This window comes from Alnus glutinosa, chromosome 10 (genome assembly GCF_958979055.1).
Source record: "Alnus glutinosa chromosome 10, dhAlnGlut1.1, whole genome shotgun sequence".
In the NCBI taxonomy this organism is placed as follows: domain Eukaryota; kingdom Viridiplantae; phylum Streptophyta; class Magnoliopsida; order Fagales; family Betulaceae; genus Alnus; species Alnus glutinosa.
The window spans coordinates 6,230,802-6,242,026 of NC_084895.1; the positions used below are offsets into that span (position 1 = coordinate 6,230,802).

At 35.9% G+C, this 11,225-nt stretch overlaps 1 pseudogene; it reads right to left on the minus strand.

Moving 5' to 3' along the window:
- The window catches only part of LOC133878958 (ACT domain-containing protein ACR11-like), a 63,805-nt pseudogene that overhangs the window by 22,987 nt on the left and 29,593 nt on the right, over nt 1-11,225 (minus strand).

Genomic DNA, 11,225 nt, shown 5'->3' on the forward strand with positions numbered 1-11,225 from the left:
GATATAAAGTTGATATAATTTATATGGAAAAGTGCAAAAAAATTTTTGTATTGTAGTGAGTTTTTTATTTAAAAAGTAATAAGAAAGTGTTGATGTGATATAAAAAGTGAAAAAAGTTAAGAATGTTTTGAAGTTGATGTTTTTTAGGAGAAGTGAAGGGAAGGGGAGGAGAGGGGATGGGAAAGTGGTTTTCAAACGGGGCCAACAAGAAGAAAACACTGATAATTACGTTGAGTGCGCTAATTTAGCTGATCAAATTTTGGTGGCCATACTCAAAAAGCTCTTTTAATCCAAAAAAACACTCCATTCTCTCTCCTCTATCCTTTTCTCCCTGATTTTTTTTCTTGTGCAAGCCGCCTTGAGAGGGAAGCACTGTGCTTCCCTCCCCACCACCCATCTCCGTTTTCATCTCTTCTCCTTCCATCCCAACATACGACCACCCTTACTTCTCACTTTCCATCATCTATCTCTTCAACCTTCTACCTTCTTTCCAGTTTTTCAAGCCTTTGGAGTTAAGGCATAAGCTCCATCTACCCACCTATCTTACTTGCTTTGTACTGGTTTTTGTGTCTTTACAACGGCTGTTCATGCTATTTCCCTCCGCCTTCCACCGAGTTTTTTGTAATTTTTGGCAAGGGGTTTCGTTTCAATTTTTCGGATCTAGATCTACACTCCTCCGCCAACTATTACAAGACACGCACCTCACCACCGGGTTCTCCGGTGTCCCCGGCTTCCACCGATGGTCTCCAATTCCTCCACCGCCGCCTGCTTCCCGGCGCGTGGCTTGCACGCTCCAGAGTGTTCCTCGTTCTGGCCGGCGCGTGGCCACCCCATTTGATCCCACCGCTTCCCACCACTTCGGCCACCAGTGGTTCCGGGTGAAACCGGTGTTTCCTGTTGCTAAGAGGCCTCCTCTCGGCGGCGCGTGTTCCTCACACGCCGTCACGGACGGCTTCCACTGCTCCTCCTCCTACTGGACGGCTACTGTTACTGTTTATGTGTTTATTTCTTTGTTGTTTTTTTGGGCTTATGTGTTGTATCCCTCTCCCCCAGTTTACCCCTGTTTTTGTGTTTGGGTCCTTGTGACTCAATACACTTGTGATATCACCTTTATTGGTGACCCCGGCTTTGAGGCATCAGTGCCTCGAGCCAAAGGGCCCGCATCTTTGGAAGCATTGCCCCGGCGTACTTTCATTCTTAGTTTTAAATTTGGGTTGTCCAAGCCCTCCTATTTTTGTTCTTTTAAATTTTCATTGTAATAGTTTCTGATATACTTAAAAAAAATAAAAATAAAAATAAAAAAATAAAAAAATTTGGTGGCCATTGATGAATTCTGTCCTTGCGTGTCACGCTTCTCTACTGGCCAGTTTCTTTTTCAACCAAAACTCTTCATTATTTACGTGGCTCACAATTTTACACCAATCTCAAGAAAAATCAATCAAGACGTTCCAAAAATACACGTCCCTTTTCATTAGCTTAAATGTCTTCTACTTGCTTTAGTCTTTTCTTCACGTTTTGTATTTGTAGCCAAGTAACTCTTTTTTACAATATTATCTTTAGTTTAAATTAGAGGCTATCTTCTAATCAACTGTCCACTAGAGACGACAAAAATAAAAAACATTATGTAGAAAGTTAGAAATTTTTGGAAACTGAAAGTCTTTATCTTAGTTGTCTTCTAGTCGCTTCCACTCCTCTCTCTCCTCTCTCTTATATTTAATTTTCTTCATAAGTTGTCAAGTTGATCAAAGAAAAAGGTCCAGAAGGCCGGATCAACGCAAACAATGATCAATTGAGATAATAGAATCTGATCACTTTAAGTGGGATTCAGTCTTATCACCCAAAGACCAAAGTGGGTTACGCCAAGAAATAAGACTCTCATATACCATGGAATACTGACAAAGCAAACGCTGATGACATGATCATATTCATATAAGAATGTCACCCGAGTACTGTTGCGCCTTCGCAAAAGCAAGCACTAAAAAAAGGAATTCGCCTAAGTACTCTAAAAACATATATATGATTTTTAATAATTTTTTCAATTAAATCTGAACCATTTGAAAAAACTACATAAAATTTCCTGTAATTTTTTTTTAATTAATAACACGTAAGCCAAATCCATGATAAAAAGGTGGTCTACGAAAGTGAAGAAAATCATAATGCTAGTGGAAATATAAAAGCAATAGCTTAAATAAAAGTAGAGACAAGAGATTTTACGTGCATGGCTTCGTCTCGGTCTATAGCCTACGTCTACAGATAAAGCTCAAAGGGTTACATTATACACTTATTTTTTATGATATATTTACAATACATGAGACTCCTATTTATAGAAGAATTGTGGTAGATAAGTATGCAATCAAATCAATGTGATTTGAATACCATCAAATTAAACTCATATATTTTCCTACTATATTCAATCACAATTACATGAAGAATATATTATCTAATATCCTCTATCAAACTCAAGGTGAGAGATTCTGATTAGAATTGGAATTGTCAGTTAGCATTATGAAATAATTGTCAAATAAAAATGTAATTTATAACATTACTCTTTATTTATGAGTAACTTCATATCGCATTAAATAGTGTGGAAAAATTATTAAATGACTTTAGTTTTGAGCCTTTATCAGGATCCGGCTACTGTGCGGTACTAAAAAGTACCGCACAATCTGCTGTAATTTTGGGAACGGCTGGGATACGCCGTTCCAAAGAGCCATCCGTATTTGTTTTTTTTGTTTTTTTTTTTTTCTAACACCGTGCCGTCCGTTAAACAAAATTTTTTTGTCCTTTTCTTTTTCTCTCTCTTTCATTCACAGATCCTTTCTGATTATGGAAACATTAGTGGCCTCCAAAACAGTACTGGAAGCCATGGATCTCTCAATAAAAACATAAACTACACAGCAATGTCCAAACTAGTAGAACCCTCTTCAGTCCTCCTCATAGGATCATTTCCAAATCCTGACACGATGATCAGAAGGCCTATGGCAGAGCAAGTTTATGATAGCATCTCGAATGAAAACATTGCCTCATGGGACTACTTCCCGTCTCAGTTTCATGTCATTAACCAATTTGAGACCATCCAGCCACAGTTCTTTAGTGAAGCTACCTCTTCATCCTGTTCATCATCTTCTTCTAACGTTACACAATCATCTCAAGCGTAAATTCTGCCATCTTCTTCCTTCAATTGGAATGAGTTTCTCCTCCGAGACCCTCTCCCGTTCCCGGGCTTTCAGCAACACCAAGATCACCATTTCCAGGGAGTGATCATGTCATCAACCAACTCTTCAACTTTAGCACAAACAATACCCCAGCTAGACTTTGCCAGTGAAAATGACTGTGCCTTCAATCAAATTAAACAAGAGGGTGGTCGATCTTTGTCTTGAGAGTGCATTTGATTTTGGAGGTCAAACAAACCAGAGGTCAGAAGCTTAATTCATCTTCCATGACCAGAATTGCGGTGTAAAATGAGACGTTTCACTGTTTCAGTACTTTTGGTTTCCCGCGTAGCATAAGCAAAGAGACGTTTGTTTGGCAATTTTTGTTTGGTTTCCCGGTAGCTGAATGAAAGAGAGAGAGAGAGAGAAAAAAAAAAAAAGCTGGCTAACGAAGGTGAGGTCACGGAGTTAAAACAAAAAGACAAAAAAACCACAAAGTGGCTATACGTTTCCCAAAAAAAAACAGTCTGGCTGTATCCATGTGTGGCACGTACGGTACGTACCATATACGTTTCTTGTTTGGCAATTTTTTTGAACGGCTGTATCCCAGCCGTTCCCAAAATTACAGCAGATTGTGCGGTACTTTTTAGTACCGCACAGTAGCCGGATCCTCTTTATCAAGCCACCTCGTAAGTTTCTATTTTTATTTAGTTCTTGAAGTTTGTTTCCATTATCAAATAGATTATTTCATCTAATTTTGTAGAAACTCCATCGATCGCTTTTTACTGAGTTTGAATAAAATTATAATTTTATCATTTTCTTAAAGAAAAAAAATTGTTATAATACATTACTTGCCATATTTATGGTAGCATATTTTTGTAATATTCTTAGCATATTAAGAAAATATTCTCTCACAAATTACAGTACTATTTGATAGAATAATGATTCAATGCCACCTAAATATACAACTTTTCACCACCTTGCCTATGTGGTAAGGTGATCCTCAACTACTTTTTGAGTTTTTTTATTTTTTAAAAATAAATTAAAGTGGGGGACCACCTTGCCACATAGATAAGGTAGTGAAAAGTTGTATATTTAGGTGGTAGTGAATCATTACTCCTATTTGATATTATTGTAAATATGATTATTGTATAATTTTGTATTTACGGTATTTACCTTAGTCTATAATTACAGTATTTTCCTTATTCTCTAGCCTCATTCAATTATAAATAGGCCACTTTATTATACGAGTAAATTAGATTAGAAATACAAGTTTCTTTCACAATTATATTCTGTTATTTTTTTCTTAAAGGTATCAGAGCCACCGTTATTCTAGTGCCTCTCTTAAAATCTCCATTTCTTGTTTGTGCATTTTCTCTTTGAGAGTTTCTTTTTGGGGTTTTTTTTACTGCGACAATAGTCTTCCAAACACTTTGTTGAGCTTGTTTTGCACGTAAAAGAAATTTGGAGTCCATCCGCTGCCACACGCGCCCCCACTGTTCACTGTTGTCGCGGCTACATGCCACTTTTTTTTTGCCAAACTAATCCTCAAAATCGACCGAACAGCCTCAGATCGGCGTTTATGGAAAACATAGTCTTCAAAAGACTTTCCACGCGCCACCAACAGATCTAATTTTTCGCTACCATGCGCCACCTTGCGCCGTCACTCTCTCCCGCGCGAGAGATCCACGCGCGCCACACTAGATTTGTTGCAACTGCATCACACTGGATCCCTGCGTCAGCTACACCAGATTTGGAATTGTCAAGTCAACATTATGAAATAATTGTGAAATAAAAATGTAATTTCTAGCATTACTCTTTATTTATCGGTAACTTCATATTGCATTAAACACTGTGGAAAAATTATTAAACGACTTTAGTTTTGAGCCTTTATCAAGCCACCTTCTAAGTTTCTTTTTTTTTATTTAGTTCTTTGAGTTTGTTTCCATTACCAAACCAATCATTTCATCTAATTTTTTACAAATTCCATCAATCGTTTTTTACTGAGTTTAAATAAAATTATAATTCTATCATTTTTTGAAAGAAAAAAAAAAAAAAAAACCCAAAAATTAGGGGTGGCTAGTGTAGTTAAGGGGTAGCCCCACGAGCTGCCCCTCTATTATGAGTTGATTGCATGGGTCATGCCCACTGTTCAGTGTTTAGTGGTGGCCACCCGAGCCACCTCTTAGTTGCAGGATGATCGACTTGCTCGTAGTGGTAGAGCCATGATTTTTGTTCAAATGGGTCAAGGTTAAAAAATAAAATTTCAAAAGTATTGAGTAAAAATAGTAAAAGATATATATAAGTAACGAAATAAACAACTAAACAAAATTTAATTATTGATTAAAACATACAAATGTAATTTACAATATATTTTGTCACGCCTAGAGTTAATTTATTCAATTGCTCTTGACGAGTCTACATATTTTGAAATCATTGCATGCATGATTTCTTCATATTTTAAAATGATGCCAAGTTTTTCCAGATTGTGTTTTTGAAAAATCATGGTTAATTGGTTGACATGGTCCTTTTAGTAGATATGCTCTTCGAATTAATCTCATTTAACTATAATTATAGTTAATTGTGAGGAGAACAAGGATTCAACAGTTTGATCACCGTTCAATTTTCAAACTAATGAAACTATTGAAATCAAGTTCCCAACTTTTACTCACTTCTCAGAGTATTTATATTTAGGTATTTTTATTATGTCAGCGTTGAACTCATGAAAACACATTGCTTTTAATTTTAGTCAATTTAGTTGATTTCTGAAGAAGAAAAAGAAAAAGGTGTGATCTATCACAATCTCATGATAAATCACATGAGATCGTGACACATCATTTAAAAACTAACTTTTGGAATAAAAAAAACAAAATATGGGATGTCTATCATTTCCCTTTTTAGAATGACACTAGGGAAACTTTTAAAATTACTCGTGTGTTGTCTCTTCTAAGAGTAAGTTTAACCAGCGAGTTTTTTGTCTCTTATTTAGGCATGAGTTAAAACACAACGTTTCTACTTAATTTAGATGCACCGCTTTGATAAAAGACTTTTGTTATCTTCTTAATTCATTCTTTAGCCCTGAATCTTTGAAAATTTGATACACAAACATAGTTACTGAGAAACAATGATGAAACAAAAAAGTAAAATGAAAAGGATATAAATCTTTTATGATCTGATTATCCTAAATTGAAGGATTTAAATTATTTGATTACCATAAATTAAGAGATTTACTTACTTTAATTTAAGGAATTCGTTTGTAAGTAAAATTATTCAAATCATTGTAAATTTCTATAAAGTCAAATGATCAATGAAAGATGTAGTAGAAAAGACTTTAATGTATGGAAGTAGGCCATAGGCCAAACCACCTTAATCTCTGTGTATTTTTTTCATGCTTTATCGCTTTAGATTACTATGAGATTCTATATAAAATACAAAGATGTCATGTATTGAATTTTTCCTAGTCCTCTAAAATATTTTTGCCTATGAGCGTGGGCAACCAGAGGCGGAGGGGAACTTCTACCGGGGTGAAAAAAAATTGGGGGCTGAGAGGGGGGGGAGGGGGGGGGGGGGGGTGCATTTGACGCTTCTCGACTCCCTCTCCCTCTACCCCTGCTTGCACAATTACCCCTTTGTGCTATCTTTATGATTTTTTTTTTTCTTGTTTTGTTTTGTTTTTTTATTTATTTTTGGAGATGGGGTAGATTTCTAATTTTATATGAATTCCATAAAAAAACTCAATGAGCTAAAAGGAATTTATAATTTAACGGAATTTATATGATATTAGACTTAAGAAGTGATTTGATAAAGGGAACAAACTCAACGAGCTAAAAGGAATAGAAACAAAGAAAGTGATTTGACAAAGAGTCTCAATGTTCGTTTGGGTTTGTGATTTCAAAAAGTAGCGATTTTGAAATGTATGATTTGAAAACGTGATTTTAAAAAATTCAGCTAAACATTTGGTAAAATCGCAGTTTAACCTTTAAAATTGTGTGTTTTCAAAAAAAACTCTAATTCCTGCGATTTAAAAATGCAGATTTTATGCGTTTTCAAATTACAATTTTTTAAGAAATACACTTCCAAACGATTTATTTTCTGCGATTAGGTTTAAAATCGTACTTTTTATTTATGAAATCGCAATGCGTTTGCATCCTCAATACTCTAGCGAGTAGGTTTTTTTTTTTTTATTTATGATAATTTTGTTTTAAAGAAAAATTTGAGTCTAATTAAGACTGAATCAAGCTAAATAAAATAAAATAAAAAATCTTTAAAAAAAAAAATGCTCAGATCGGACATGAGCTTTGTTACATGAGGCTCAAATCATTTTTGGCCTATTTCTAGCAAAAAAAGAAAAAGAAAAAATGCATTATGTGAGGATTATGTTTCCAACATCCTAAACAAAGAAATATCTACGGGTGTTCTCATAGATTTAATGGTGAATTTACACATCTCTGGTATAGAAATGAACAAGAAATGTGCAAAATAATGAAAAATCGAGTGCTCCATCGAGTTCTTTGCTCGCTTGAGCTTAGTTGATTTTTTTTTTTTTTTTGCTAACTTAGTAGAAAATTGAAGAAAATAAAATCCAAATAAATGATAATAAAAAAAATTATTAAACTATTACTAATTTAAATTACACATTTTTCAACTTAATTTACAAATTGCAAAATTTTAATATAAATAAGACTTTAGACTTACAATAATTAGTGCTTTACATAAATAGCAAATACAATCAAATTCAAACACCTTACAAAAACAATAAATAGAATATGTACAACTACAAAAACAATTATTTTGACAAAAGTTGTACGTTTCTCTCCTTGGACAAAATTGACAAATGTTTTTTCTTTGTACACTTTACAGTGATATGCGTGTGAATTCACATTTCTATTTTAAATTAATATGGTGTACGGTACTGATTAATCATTGTGCACTGATATGCTGTCTATTCAAGTTCTAAACGTTCACACGCATAGCTAACACAAAGCACATTTTGCCTAACCTTCTTTCCCAACATCACATTTTGTCATGTATTTATAGGAGTGATTGAAGGGATAAAGGGCGGCCCTCATCCTTATTGTAAGCGGGAAAGACCCACCCCTTATTAATAAGTTGATAAGTTGTTAGTTATTAGTTTCTTGGTTTATTTCTGTTCTTAAGCTTGTTATTTATTTATTTTTTTTTTCTTTTCAAGGGATTTAAAAATAAAAATAAAAAATAAAAAAAGGGGCGGCCCTAAAAAAAAAGAATGACTCGGTTGGTGAAGGGGTAAAGGGTTGGTGAAGATATACAGAAGTTGCATGGAAGGATAGTAGTGGAAGTTTTTGGTTGGTGGGTTACTGCGCGCAGTTCACTTCTTCCAAGTTCCAAGTACTCCAAACAAGACTAATAAGGTGTGTTTGGAGGAGTGGTCGGTGTATGAAAAAACAGGTTAGCATAATCAATTTATCTATCTAACGAAATGTACGTTGAAAAGACAACCGGAAACGAACCAATTAATTTAGCGTTAGCATTTATTTCATTTCATCTACCAATTGTGAGTTTTGTGGTGGCAACTCATCCTGAAATTATTTCCACCTTACTAACGCATAGCCACCCCACAACTAATATATGGCGCGCATGGCCACCCCTAAATACTGGGCCATGGCTCACGCAACCACCCCATAACATAGGGGTGGCCACCACATAGGTAGTAACTAAGGTAGTACTTGACATGCATGATGAGAAGGAAATAATTTCAGGATGAGTTGCCACCACAAAACTCACAATTGGTAGATGAAACGAAATAAATGCAGCTAGTACTACCTTCATAATTTTGTTTTTCCCCTTTTTCTTTTTTTTCTTTTTTTTTGGTCTTTTTGTTTGAAAAGGGAAGATTTCTAATTTTATACTAACTCCATAGAATGATTAAAGCAATTTATATGAAATCAGATAGAACATGTGGTTTGGTGACGACAATAAACTCAATGAGCTAGGGAGTAGAGATAAACCACCTCATTTTATTTTACCACATTAATAGTATATTATTTAATCACAATAAACTTGATAGACCTTTTTTACATTAAATTTTCAAGTGTGATTTTACCACACTAATCCAACTTATTTTAATTCACTACAAAAATGCATGCAAATAGCCACGTGCAGTTTGACACGTGTACAGTGTCGTACACGTGTCAAACAGTTAGACACGTGCATTTTGACACGCGTGATACGCGTGTCAAATGTGCATGTCACGAACTGCACAATTTGACACGTGTATTAGAATACACGTGTCAAACGGTTTGACACGCGTATTCTAATACACGTGTCAAACCGTTTTTTTTTTAAAAAAAATTCTAAATTGTTAGCCACGTGTATACATACACGTGGCTAAATGTATTGCTTTAAAAAAAAGAAAATTGACACATGCAGAACCAGTTTCGAAACTTGTTATTTAAAATATTACTAAAATATTGCTATTTAAAAGAAAATTGTTATTTAAAATATTGCTAAAATCAAAAATATTGAATATTGCTATACGAATTCGAAACACATGCAGAACCAGTTTCGAAACACATGCAGAACCAGTCGTCGTCCACTTAGAACTGGCCGGTGGTCCGGTATTGACGAGAGAGAGACAGAGAGCGAGAGACAGAGAGAGCGAGAGAGAGAGAGATAGAGCGAGAGACAGAGACAGAGAGAGTGACGGAGAGCGAGAGAGTGAGAGAGAGCGAGAGACAGAGAGCGAGAGAGTGAGAGAGAGCGAGAGACAGAGAGCGAGAGAGTGAGAGAGAGCGAGAGACAGAGACAGAGAGAGTGACGGAGAGCGAGAGACAGAGAGCGAGAGAGTGAGAGATCGAGAGTGGGTTGGAGTGGCTGTGAACCTGCGTGAGAGGGAGGGCTGATCGGATCGGTGAGCTCAGGGGAACCCAGCCCTGCCCCCACCTTGCCGAGTTCCACTCCAGGAACGGCGCAAAGCCGTTCCGGGCCCTACAGAACTGCCTCCGAGTGAAACCACCCAGCAGGTACGCTGCAGTCCGACGGAACCCGACTGACTTCCGGCGGCTCCAGTGATCTTCCAGCGAAACCCGTGAGGAGAGGATACCAGAACCGCGACCCAGCCGGCCCTCCGGCGTGACCCCGCGAGAGACAGAGATAGAGAGGCGAGAGAGAGAGGTGAGAGCGCGCAGAGAGAGAGAGAGCGAACGAGAGTGTATAAAAAAAAAAAAAAAAAAAATTCTTTTTGAATGCTCATCAGGTGGGCGCGGGATAATTCCCGCGCGCCTACCTACACCATTCCGGGACGTGTATTTAAATACACGTCCCCAATTGTTAAAATTTTATTTAATTAAAAAAATTATATTTAAAAAAAAAAACATTTTGACACGCGTATTAAATACACGCGTCCAATTGGACACGCGTATTAAATACGCGTGTCCAATTGTTAAAATTCTATTTAATTAAAAAAAATTATATTTGGAAAAAAATAACATTTTGACACGTGTATTTAATACACGTGTCTAATTGGACACGCGTATTTAATACACGTGTCTAATTGGAAACGCGTATTAAATACACGCGTCCAATTGGACACGCGTATTAAATACGCGTGTCCAATTGTTGAAATTCTATTTAATAAAAAAAAAATTATATTTGAAAAAAATAACAGTTTGACACGTGTATTAAATACACGTGTCTAATTGGACACGCGTATTAAATACACGTGTCAAATTGGACGCGTGTATTTAATACACGTGTCCAATTGGACACGCGTATTAAATACACGTGTCAAATTGGACGCGTGTATTTAATACGCGTGTCCAATTGGACACGTGTATTACATACACGCGTCCAATTGTGGCGGCTGTACAATTAGACACGTGTCTCATAAGACACGTGTCAAATTGGACGCGTGTCTACAGTAACCGGTACTGTAGACACGCGTCCAATTGTCAGTATTTTTGTAGTGATTTAACTGTAATAAATTTATTAAATATTTTCTTGGACATTACTGTCAAAGAGGAAGAGGATCTATAAATATTCAAATAATCTTTATATTATTTGACATTAGACTTTAAATTTTATTTTAAGATATTT